The sequence below is a fragment of the Fundulus heteroclitus genome, chromosome 24 (assembly GCF_011125445.2).
Source record: "Fundulus heteroclitus isolate FHET01 chromosome 24, MU-UCD_Fhet_4.1, whole genome shotgun sequence".
Taxonomy (NCBI): Eukaryota; Metazoa; Chordata; class Actinopteri; order Cyprinodontiformes; family Fundulidae; genus Fundulus; species Fundulus heteroclitus.
The window spans coordinates 19,139,629-19,152,006 of record NC_046384.1 but is presented as its reverse complement, the minus strand read 5'-3'; positions in this window follow the sequence as shown (position 1 = coordinate 19,152,006).

Sequence of the window (12,378 nt, the reverse complement as noted above, 5' to 3'; positions counted from 1 at the left end):
TGCTGGTTTTAGAGACCATTTAGCCTACTTCCTGTTGTCAAACGGGTCCAATAAAGGGATTTTTCTACCGGTCTCACAGTAATTAGGCATGGGTGTGGCTTGCAACACTGAACCAGTTTGCTTAATCAGTTATTTCACCACTAACAAGGGGAGTAATTACTTCTTTTTTTGTTTTTGGTTTGGTTTGGAAAACACTTTTTTTAACTTAATAGATGAAATGTTTATTTGAAAATGGGATTTTGTGTTAAATAAAAATTTGCTTTATGATCTAAAAGGTGTGTGTGACAAAAACAAAAAAAAGCAAAAACTAAGTAATCCACGATGGAGCAAGTGGTCTTTCTACAGCACTGTACCTTGTGTAAAGAACATGAACACACACAAAGGCATTCAGCGGGGGGGCTACCTCCAGCTGTATTAATTAGCAGCGTGACACAGTTATAGGGGCTCTGCTCTGCTGCCAGGCAGGAACCAGCCTTACATAAAAACCCAGCAACATGTCGTCAGTCGGGACACCGTGTTCCTCACCCTTCTCTGCAGAGATCACATACTGCAGTGGGAAAAGCAAGCAAAAAACTTAAAGTAGACTTCTTCCCACCTTTGCATCAACCGTTTAAATAGAGTTTACAGGATGCTGTGTGTGAATTTTCCCTGAATAACCATCACATGGCCTGGAAGCTCCACCCTCCCGACCAGACTGTGAGATCCCATCTGGAGGGGAGCTTTCGGAGACCAGCTTGATTTCCTCTTTTGACCTGGCGGGGCAGGTGTCGCCTCCTAAATTAGATCACATCAGTGTAGTTAAAAACCCACCCGATAACTCAATAATTGGCTGAAAGAGGATTTTGTTATTTCGTTACCATGAGAGATGCGTGCGCAGGTATTCCAACAGGTCTACAGCAGTAAGGTCCAGTCACGTGACATTGTCCTTATTTACGGCACGGACTTGATTTTCCTCTCGCCGTCTAAATCGGAGCGGCATATGTAGTGTGAAGAGCAGAATACAAGCATGTGAGTGGGGGGGTCAGCTCTTTTGGCAGCCTCACCCACCCTGTGCTCCACTGGGCCACCCTGCCAGCTTGTTTGTTTGCCGTGCTGAGGCTCTTCAGGGGATTGGGAGTTACTGGCCCCATTACTTCTCCCTGAATCAGCCTAAGGAGGGTGTCAGCCAGGGCTCAACGAGCTCCACGGCGCAGCGGCATGCAGGGCGGAGCTGTGACCCACTTACAGTAGCCAGCCTTGCCTCCTCTCAGAGGAGACAACCAAGCACGCTGCACAGATTATCCCCCCTTGAAAATATAACATACTGACATATATTGTTAAAAAAGCTGGGGACACTTGCTGCGTGCTTCACCTCTAACTAAGACTTCTGAGAGAACTTGAACACTGGCTTTTATTGATTGTGAACATTTGGGTGTTTAATGAGACGCCTGAGTTTTGGAAACAGACATCAGTCAGTGCTGCTGTTGTGTATCAGAACTGGAAACTGTCCATATTAATGAGATTATTGCAGGACTTTGGAAGTACATCTTATTAAAGGTGTTTTTATTGTCGAGAAGACTTTATTCCATGAATATTGTTCATGAATGTGTGTGAAAAGGGACCCCATTAAATATTAATTCCATTTAAAGAGATTAGATTTAACAATGTTTATGTTTATTTTAGACAACAACGAAAAAATAGCTTTGTTTTACTTATTTAAAAAAAAAGTAAAAAAAAAAATCTGTTTCCCAGCAGCAGACAAAGTTATGACAACCTAACCCCTAACTAGCCACTGTTACCCACTTTAGCTTAAAATGGCGTAAGTGAGAGTGTGATTGTAGATACCTAACCATGTTTTAGGGATTTCTTGCATATTCAGCACCATTCAACTCACCCCAAACCAATTCAACATGATCGAGATCTGAGCTTTAATTCATCCCAGAACTTTCCATTTCTTAACTCTCTGCCAGTGATTAGTGGATTATCTTGTATGCTCCTGGTTACTGTTGTGTTTCAGGGTCCAGTTTGGCTTCAGCTTTTATTTTATTTAATTTTTGACAGATGGTAGCACATTTTTCTCGAGCACTCTCTGATTCTTACTAGAATCATGAAGGAATCTATGGTGGTGAGCTAGTCTGGTCCTGCTGCAGCAAAGCATCCCCAAACCATGATATTTCCACCTCCATGCTTCACAGTTTCTATGATTACTTTTCCTGGGAGGTTGCATTTTGGTTAATGCCAATCATGCCTTCTGTTTTGTTTCCAAATTAATCAAAATCTAGACTCCTCTATCCAAAGGACACAATTCCAGAATTCCTGGTCGATGTCTACGTTCTCTCTGGCAAACCTTTAGTCTAGCCTTCATGTTGTTCTTATACTGCGAGGGTTTCCTCTTGTAGACCTGCCCTCACAGTCTCTGTCTGACTGTAGAACCATGCACTTTCACATCAACAGCACCAACAGTCTGCTCTAGTTCCTTTTTACTAATTTCACACATCGGATGGCCAACCCTGGTCATGCTGGCAGTTCTGGCAGATCTTCAGTAGAACATCATCTTATTGTTAGTGGTGACCAAAATGTTACTTGCCTTATGACCCTATTTGTACATATGTATATTTTGCAACAGTTCCTAAATGTTCTGAACTTTTCTGGTGCGATGTTGAACAATACAGGCTTCACAGTGGCATATAATTTACAACAACAGTGAGGTACTGTATATCATTTTTTTTTACTCCTTTATTAATGTTTTCACGCCTTGCAATCTGACTTTCTTTCACATGTTACAGTAAAATGACTCTGACAATACCCAGAGGCGGGTAGAGTAGCCAAAAATTGTACTCAACTAAGAGTAGCACTACTTCAACATGTTGTCTGCCAAGAAATTACTCAAGTAAGAGTAAAAAAGTATTCAGTAAGAAGACTACTCAAGTACTGAGTAACTAATCATAACAGCTGACGATTTAATATAAAAACATTATATATTTGGACAGACATGTTAGGTTACGTGCAAATTCTGGTATTTTAAAGACAAAAGAAACACTTTTCTAAATACATTTTTTCAACATTAAACTTAAAAGCAATATTTACAGCAGTTAATGTATATACAGTGTGTTAGAACAGTGCAAAGTACTTCCCATGACAATATCTACTGTTTACTGTACGTTAATGTGACCTCCAAATTGTTCAATGAGCTCAGCAAATAGAAAATAACATTAAAATAACAAAGCTTGTATACAAATAAGAAGTCTCACTTCAGCATTTTTGGTTAAAACAAGTATGTTCTTTATTCATGAAGTAGGTAGAGTAGTCAGAAATTTTACTCAAGTAAGAGTAGTGATACTTGAGTAATAATATGACTCAAGTAAAAGTAAAAAGTACAGAGCGGTAAAACTACTCCTAAAAGTAAATTTTATTAAAAAATGTACTCAGGTAAATGTAACTCAGTAAATGTAACAAGTTACTACCCAGTGGAAGTAGGTGTTTTGGGGCTTAGTTGTTCATTCTAATATATTTAAAAAAAAACATTTTTGCAAATTTGTGCAATCTCTTGCATTGCGCACAGCTTTATCCCCCCAACACATCATTCAAGCATTATATTTCCCTCACTAAATCAGCAGAGAACATAACAATCGCACCTGCTTGTCCATGAGGGAGCCTGTGCGTGACAGGAGAAAGATGCTCTTTCGGCTGCCTTGTGATGCTGCAGACCATGGCATTCAGACTCCACGTGCTTGGACAGCATGTGGAGAGCAGGTCTTTCCCACTGCGTACAGACGCTCGCTGCTTACCGCGACTCTAGCCTGCCAGTCTGCATGCTGTCTCATCGGCCGACACTCTCGCGGCGCACAAACATGTTTAGCAATTGGAAATCCTCAGGAATGACAGTGCTGTAAAAGAGCCAGCAATGGGTTGGCTTGTATGTTTTTCTGTGACTCACTTTTATGCCGCAGTATCAAATAGGCTAAAAGGAAGTGCGTTAGGCATGATTACGTGTCTACGTAAGAATTTCGGATTCAGCTTTGACACCCTGATGGGATTTTGCACAGAATGATCCAAAATCTTTGTCTCTAGATGAGGAGTCTCCAACTGGAGTCCTTGGGAGACTCTGTCCCGCAGCATTAAAATGCAATTCTGTTCCAATACACCCGAATGACATAAATTAATTACCAGGCCTCTGATGAGTTTACTGACAGGCTAATTTGGCCTTTGATTCAGTTGTGTTGGAGCAGCAATCCTTGTAAAAGTTGCAGGACATGGCTTCAGAGGATTGGAGTTTGAGACCCCCACTGTAGAAAAAAGAAAAATGTTGAAATGAAGGGCCAAATGTCAACATAATCATTGCGGCCCATCAAGCATTGGTAAAAATATTGTAATCGTGGGGGACAGACCACATGGCATTTCTGTACCGGGAGTGATGCTGCTACCGGGGCTAAAAAGGTCATGGACTATGATTTTGATTTGATGTAATCAGATAGATGTAAAAAAAAAAAAAAAACTTTTAGTTGCAAATTCTGGGATTAGACAAATCTTAGAAAACAGCATCCAGTAAACATCCACTTCAAACACTTTACTCTCTAACGCTTAAATTCATCTGTTTGGAAACATGGCCTTCTGAGTTGTTTTAGCCCGGAGTCCTTTATCGCCATCCAGCGCGCGACACGCAAGGCGGGATTAGGCGTTATCGTGAGTTCGCTGCGCACATACAGTCATGCTCATAAACCCTGCGGGATTATCCATGTTTCCATCTGTGTTTCTGACCTTTACTGCCGAGCATAAACACAATCAAAGACGCGCTGAGCCGCAAAGAGAGTTTTAAAATGTATTTTTTCTCATGCAATTACTGAATGGGCATTGACATCTGTGATTACGGTTGGCGGCGCTGCTAAATAACAGTGGCCGGTCCGTACTGAGTTTTAGACCGTTTCTGCTTTGCACGACATTCTCATTATGTTTTTGGAGACAGGCTTGACATAACTGTGAACAGAGGCAGTTTTTGATATGGTCAACATGAGCAGTTGCCCAGGGAAGCATTAGAAAGGGGGTGGCCACCAGAAACCCATGAAGTCAAACGATTTTTGCAATGATGGTTCTAAATCAATTATGTTCCTCATTTAGAAATGAAAACTTTTGCAAATTGATTTAGCCGGACGCTTTGCTAAAGTAGAGTTTTATTGGCGTAGGATGTATTTAAAGGGAAGGCTGAAGGCTGGTGCTTGCCCGAGGCGACGTTAATGCAGCTAGCGCTGAATGTGAACATGCAGCTAAAAAGGCATTGCTGTGAAAAACATTAGAGCAAAAAGCTACTTGTGCAGCAGTGTCATAAATATGTCTGCGTATTGGAAATGTTTAGTAGAGTCAGTGAAACGCGGATGCTAATGAGGCATTAGCTTTTAGCTAATTTAGCTTAAAGCTAGCAGTTTAATATGGATGGCATCCCGCAGCTTGCAACCTCTCTGGCCCTCTGAATCTGGGATGATACTGCCAATGACCGAAAAGCTGCAAAACTGAAGCTTTGTTTAAACTGTACTGCCATTTACTACAGCTTGCTTAGCAACTCTTCCTTCTTTTTGTTTGGGTGAAGAAAATTTGGAAAATGTATGCAGAAAAGGCATTTCGTAAATGCCTAGCCATTTCAAACTATACTTTACAACTGCTAGTTTGTGTTCTTGTTGACACTCTTTAGTCGGTAACTTTTTTTTAATCCTCCATTTTGAATTTTACAGAAAAGGAGTCAGGCAAACTGTGATATTAGATTTCCCTTTGAGCCGACGCTTTGTAGAACCGCCTTTTGCTCCAGGTCCTGCAGTCTTCCAGCACTCCTTAACGTTACCGTGCAACAGTAACAGGAAACTGGCAGATGAAATCAAAGCATGCCATTCTTTTTTTTTAAACCGAGCTTTCTAAACCCCATCGACGTGGTGATTGTTGTACTTCATCGGCATATGGGTCCCTGAAGCTAAGATCTGCCCGAGGGTCAGGTGTCTGATTCACAGCGCGAGGCAGAATCAGACTGTTTCTGACCTTTAGTCCCACAGCTTGTTTACCTGCTTAGTGGAATGTGGAATTATGTAAGGCTTAATCTATCAGAAAGTACACATCCCTCTGTTACCAAGGGCCACAGGACAACATCCACACACACGTCCACACTGACTCACAAGCAGACAAGCAGCTCAATAATATTACCCCTCTGCTTGCTTGTCGGCTTTACATAAAAAGTACTGGATGCACGTGTGTTATAGTTCTAACGCCAAGTTTAAGGTAAGCATCCTAATGCTTACCTTAAATGTGCTTTTACAACCAATAACTGGGCTTTTACAGTCACACAACAAAGATAAGGACCCACTCAGTTTACATTTGACGGGAACACGCAGTGGAAACACACACAATGTCAGCCCAAGTGTGCCGCTTGGCCCCATATATGGAAATTTCCTGTCTGGTTTTCTAAGTACTGTCTTGTTTTCCAAGTACTCTCTCCTAAGGCCGTTCTGTTGTACATCAGTGCGCTACTGACGTATTAATGAAATCAATATTTATTTCCAAAGCTTTCTCTGCAATCACTTTCAACCCCATGCTGATGTCTGATTGGCCATAAATACCCAAGCGAGTCTGAAACTAAATCCACTGAAATTCACTGAGCAAGCAGCCCATATAATTTCCACTGACCCCCGTGATTGTTGTACGGAATGTAAATATAGATGTGCTCACATAGGAATAAATATAATAATTAGCCATGACTTAAAACTTAGCATTCTATCCCAAAATACAATTGTTTAACAAAATACTTGGCTCAAACATTGAAATTAAAACACTAAATTCATATATAGCAGCCCATCTAAACTACAAGGCAAGGCAAAGAGGCAATCCGAGAGGCCCATGGTAACTTTGCAGAGATCTATTGACAGGCCAACTATAAGTCATGCAGCAGGGATGTGTCTTCTTCTGCTCAAGAACAATCAACACCAGGGGTATGTTCTTACCCCTTTCTTCTTCTCTATGTAAACTTATGACTGCACATCTGCTGACCCGTCTGTGAAACTCCTGAACTTTTCAGATGATGCCACTGTCACTGGGCTGGTCCAGGACAGTGATCAGTCTGCATACAGACCGGAGGTGCAATGGCTGGTCCACTGATGTGCCCAGAACCCCTTGGAGCTAAATCCACTATAGACAGTAGAGATGATGGTGGACTTCAGGAGACCCCACCCACTCTGCCCCCCCTCACTATCCTCAACAACACTGCGTCTACAGTGGATCACTTCCGGTTCCTAGGAACCACCCTGTCCCGGGACCTGAGATGTTCCTCACAGATTGACACCATCCAAAAGAAGGCCCAGCAGAGACTGTACTTCCCGCGGTAAATTAAGGAGTACAACCTTCCTCAGGAGCTACTGATCATCCTCTACACAGCCATCATTCAGTCTGTCTTGTGCACATCTATTGCTGTGTTGTTCAGGCCATCCAAAAAACAAGGACTGTTAAAATAGCTGCATATGTAGATCGTCCCGGTCACCGGTTCTTCAGACTCTTGCCTTCAGGTCAGCGCTACAGAGCAGTGATGGCTAAAATGAGCTGACATGGAGGCTGTTTCTATCCCCAGGCTGTCTTTGGGGATAGCACCCTGACTGGCTGCTCTACAGTCAGGGTACCCAGCTACGCTGCTGAGGTGAAAAAATGAATCCTGTCACGTTGGAATTTGAAGTCAAATTCCTTGTTTGAACCCTCAAAGTTGGCGACAATAAAGTTTGATTGTTGTTCCTGGCCTTTATGTGCACAACAGCCTGAATACACCATGCCCGTTGTGTTTTCCCCCTTCATCTGTTGCTTTTTGGCCTGGCCGGCTGTTCGACTCTCTCTGTTCTGCTCCACTCTGCTCAGCTCATTAGCAGGAGCATCTGCACCTGTCTCTCTCCCAATCACCTTCATGCCTGCCGCCTGTGATCCTCGCTTAAAACGCCTGCCTCCCACAGTCATTCCCTGCTGGACAGCATGTCTAGCATTGGAGTTCGCTGTCCAGCGTTCGCGGTTTGCATCGCCGGTGTTCCGACCAAGCTTCCCTTGTCACTGGGTTTCCCCCTTTTGTTCTGCCCTCCCTCGGACACCTCGTTCGGCTCTCTGATTACTGGACGCAACCCGGACCGCCTCATGGACCGTTTCTCTGCCTGCTGTCTGCATCGCCCGGTCTCCAGCTCTACTTTGGACGTTACCTGCCCGCACCAAGTTTTGGTTTATTTATTTATTTCAATTAAACCTTTTAAGCGCAACACAGTGTCTGGCTCAAAATATGAGGTTCCCAATATGAGGTCAGAGTGTCACGGGTAATGGCAATATTATCCTTCGGGAATTTTCTTCAGTAGGAGTTTATCATGGATGATCATTTGATGGGAGGACACATGGGGCAGTCCTTGGAGAAAACCTGCTAGAAGCTGTGAGAGACCTGAGAGTGGTGGAAGGCTAACGTAAATAAAATGGCCCAGTCCAATTTTTTCCACAGTGTTCGGTCACAACAGTTGTGCTGTCCCACATGTCCCTCACAAAAGAGGACGTTTTACGAGAAGCTCCTCTGGTGGAGTTCGAGGCCAATCCTGTTAGCGGGTATAAGTTAGTGCCTATGGGAATGAGAGGTGGAACACCCACTGTTGAGCGGAGTAAACCTAAGTGGTCTGTGTGCGTGCCCGAAAACCTGGCAAATCGTCTGTTTAACACGGCAACCGTGGGGCTAAAGCTTATCCGACACGGCCGAGTCAGACAGAGACACGCAGTCAAAGGGGCTTAGTCGAGGGTGACGGCACGCAAAGACGCTGGCAGTCAGATCCAGCGCTGTGCAAGAGATTGTGCCCAAACGCATCACATATAAAAAGAAGCACACAGCAAATAAATAAGAAGACCGATAATACAGGTGAGAATGCGTGCCGGTGTGTTGCTCAAGCAATATACACGTGGTTATCTCTTATGAATGGCAGGAGGGCTGTAAACAGAGTGTGACCTTTCGTATCAGGCCACACGCTTACACAACTGGATAACACACACCTGCAGGCGTCACGGGAAGAGAGGCGAGCTGCTTTGCCGTCAGCTTCCAAAGTTTTACAAAAGCGAAGTTGTGACTTGTTTTCATCCCCGATAGAATGGGCAGCGTAGCTCTGTCTGGAGGATTTCAAGCAGCTGGGGGGGGGTGGTAGTGAAGCAATCTTCTTTCAAGCACGGTGGAAACTGCAAAAATAAAATGCCCTCTGGATTAATAGAATTCTCCATCTTTTGGGGGCATTAAGGTATTTAGTGGGTTAGCAAAATGCAGAATAAGCTGAGGAATCCCAGCTAGCTTTTTTTCCGATGGGTTATAAATGTTTATGGAAAAGCAAGGGCTACACAAAGGAAACATTTTTTTAGATGTTTTTTATTTTGAGTGATTTTTTTTTACCATCACTCAGTGGAACCACCTTTCCCTGCATTCACATCTATGAGGCTTTTGAGTTACAACTCTTCCAGCTATGTACATCTAAACAAACTAAAACGACTTCTGGCAGTCTTTTTAGGCTTGTTGTCCTGCTGGAAAGTGAAACTCCCCAGTTTCAAGTGTTTCGCAGCCTCTATCCTGCTAGTGTGGCCCTGTATTTAGCTCCATCCATCTTGCCATGAAACCTGACCAGTTCTCTTGCTCCTGCGTATCCACAGCATGATGCTGCCACCACCATGTTTCACAGTGGGGATGATGCGTTCAGGAGAATTTTCCTTCCTTCATAGCATTTAATATGTAGGTAATAAAGGTACATTTTGGTCTCATCTGACCAGAGTACCTTCTTCAAAGTGTTTGCCGTGTCCTTGACCCCAGATGTGTAAAGCTCACAGCTGATAACTGGCTACAGATGCCTCACCTGAGAGATGGATCTCTGCAACTCCCTCAGAGCTACCTTGGGCCTCTCAACTGTTTCTCTTCAACAAATATCAGGCCTACGCAGGACATGGGTGTTTATGCTGAGATTAAATTACCCCGTTTACGTTTTAGACGGCTTCTAAAGCCGGTTGGTCAGACTGGATTTTGTTTTAAGGGGATCAGAGTAAAGAGGGCTGAAAAATGCATGCCACGTTTTTAGTTAAAGAAACATGTTTCCTTTTCCTTGTGATTCATATTAGATCTCAAAATGTGGATTAAATGACACCTTTGATCTCCCGTGCCAGGACTTCATCATGACTTCAAAGTGTTTAAAATCGGGTCGGTTTTACCTTGCCGTGCTGGTGCAGGCTGTGTACCTGACAGGACAAATAGCCCCTGAATGATTGATGAGTTTTTACAGTAGCGTGGGCATGGGCGTGTTTCCTCCTGTCCTTTTTTTAAAAGCAGGTAAGAGCAACCAACCGCACGCTGTAACGCTATACAAGGACACGCCGACAGGCTGCGACTAAATGTTTGTTTACAAAGCGCCCAGATTGTAGTCGCCGCAACCTCTCAGTGAAATGAAGTCCCTGCCAAGCATCTCAGATTAGCATCAGAAACTCAAGGCCCGAGGAAAACAACACATGGTTTGGACAGAGGGCAATAAACAAGTTGATTTATTGATAGTCCTTGTGTGAACATTGGACATGCTGAAAAGATAATCCTTCCTGAATTGTCAGAGGGGGAGTAAACGATGTGAACCGACGCTTTGGAGTCGATGTCAACATGTGAGGGAGTACGCAGCGCAGGTTCGCCCCGGAAGCCCGCAATCAGATTCCTGCCTCGGCAAAATTCGAAGTAAAAGTTTCAAACCTGTCGGACTCAACGTCACGCTTCCTCACGTTAAGTGCCGAGTCGTTCGTTTCAACGTTATGTAAGAAGTTGTTTTGTGCGGCTTTTAAAACTTTAAGCAGAGCGGCGGATGGCATGAAGTTGCATAATGTGCGGTCCCGGATATCACATGAAAGAGCCGGTGCAGAAATGATCTTCAAAACACATGCGACCAATAACCTGATTTGCTAGAAGGAGATTATTGTCACTATAAAAAAAAAAAAAAAAGCAGCTCACTCATTTTGAACCTTTTCGTATCTATTCACATTACAATCACAAGCCTTTGTGTCTTTTATTTGCATTTTATAGAAGATAAAACAAAGTACTGCTTGGCTGTGTAGAGGAAGGGAAAGGACACACCAACTCTGTGGTGCAGCATGGTGGTGGCAGCAGCATCCTGTGGGATACCTTTCTAATTTGATATTTGAACTTCCTTGCAAAAGCATTTCGAGCCCTTGAACGTTACCCCATTGTGTCCTATTTTTTTGGCCTTTATTGTGGCAGACCAACACTTTAAAAGGGCAATGCCCCATGTTCTTTATACGTCAGTCTGTATACGACACATACACACGGTGTGTATTTGCTGTAGGACCCAATATTTATTTACAACACATTGACCGTCTTTGAACGTGGCACTGAGTTCAAAGATCACATGTAGCTTTATAGTAGTTAACTTTTCTCTGTATCATATACACACGCGCACGCACGCACACACACACACACACACACACACACACACACACACACACACACACACACACACACACACACACACACACACACACAGATTTTAATTGTTTTTACTGCCTATGCCAGGTAATCATAGTAAACTAAATTATCTTTTATCGTTTTTCCTGACATCCGTTTGCATTTGCACGGTGTAAGACTGGATTTGTGGCATTCCAGAGATTTTTCTTTTTCTTTTATCTTGTCGGAAAAAAACCTTTGTCCAAAACAAGTTAGCCCTCTGTAACTGTCTTTTATGCATTCTCTGCACTGTTCTTTGCACAAGTCACCATCACTTCACTGGGATTCCCAAGGTGAAGTGATATAACCATTATGGTATTACCTTATGTGGAATGTTGTAAATATATATATATAACAATGTGTGTATTCTGGAGCATGTAACAAAAGTAATTTCCCCCTGGGATCATTACCATATGTCTGAGTCTGAGTCTGAGCAACCTTTTAACATACTTTATATACTGCAATTCACAAAACAATCAGATCAAATTTATGCACAGTAATATAAAGTCAAATTCAAAGTCAACAACATGCCTTCCAGTTTGATCCTAGAGATAAAACACTGCAGGTAGGTTAAGTTTATTATTCAGATTGTTAGATAGTTTTCTTTCTAAGGAAAGTCCTGAATGAGCATTAGATAACAGTGGACAGTCGATCTCATCATGTTAACTTTTCAGCAATCCCTATTGAGCGCTCATGTGCCGACAGTAGAAAAGAAAGCTGCCTGTGGCCGTGTGCTGCGACCGACCGAGGACATGAGACAGAGCCCGGGACTGCTTTCTGTGTTACAGACAGAGCAAACTGTTAATGACGGCAAAAGCTCTTATAGCGGACTCATCTGGGAGAGAAGTGCAGCTAAAACAGAGAAGCTGACAAGCGGAGAGTACATCAATGGC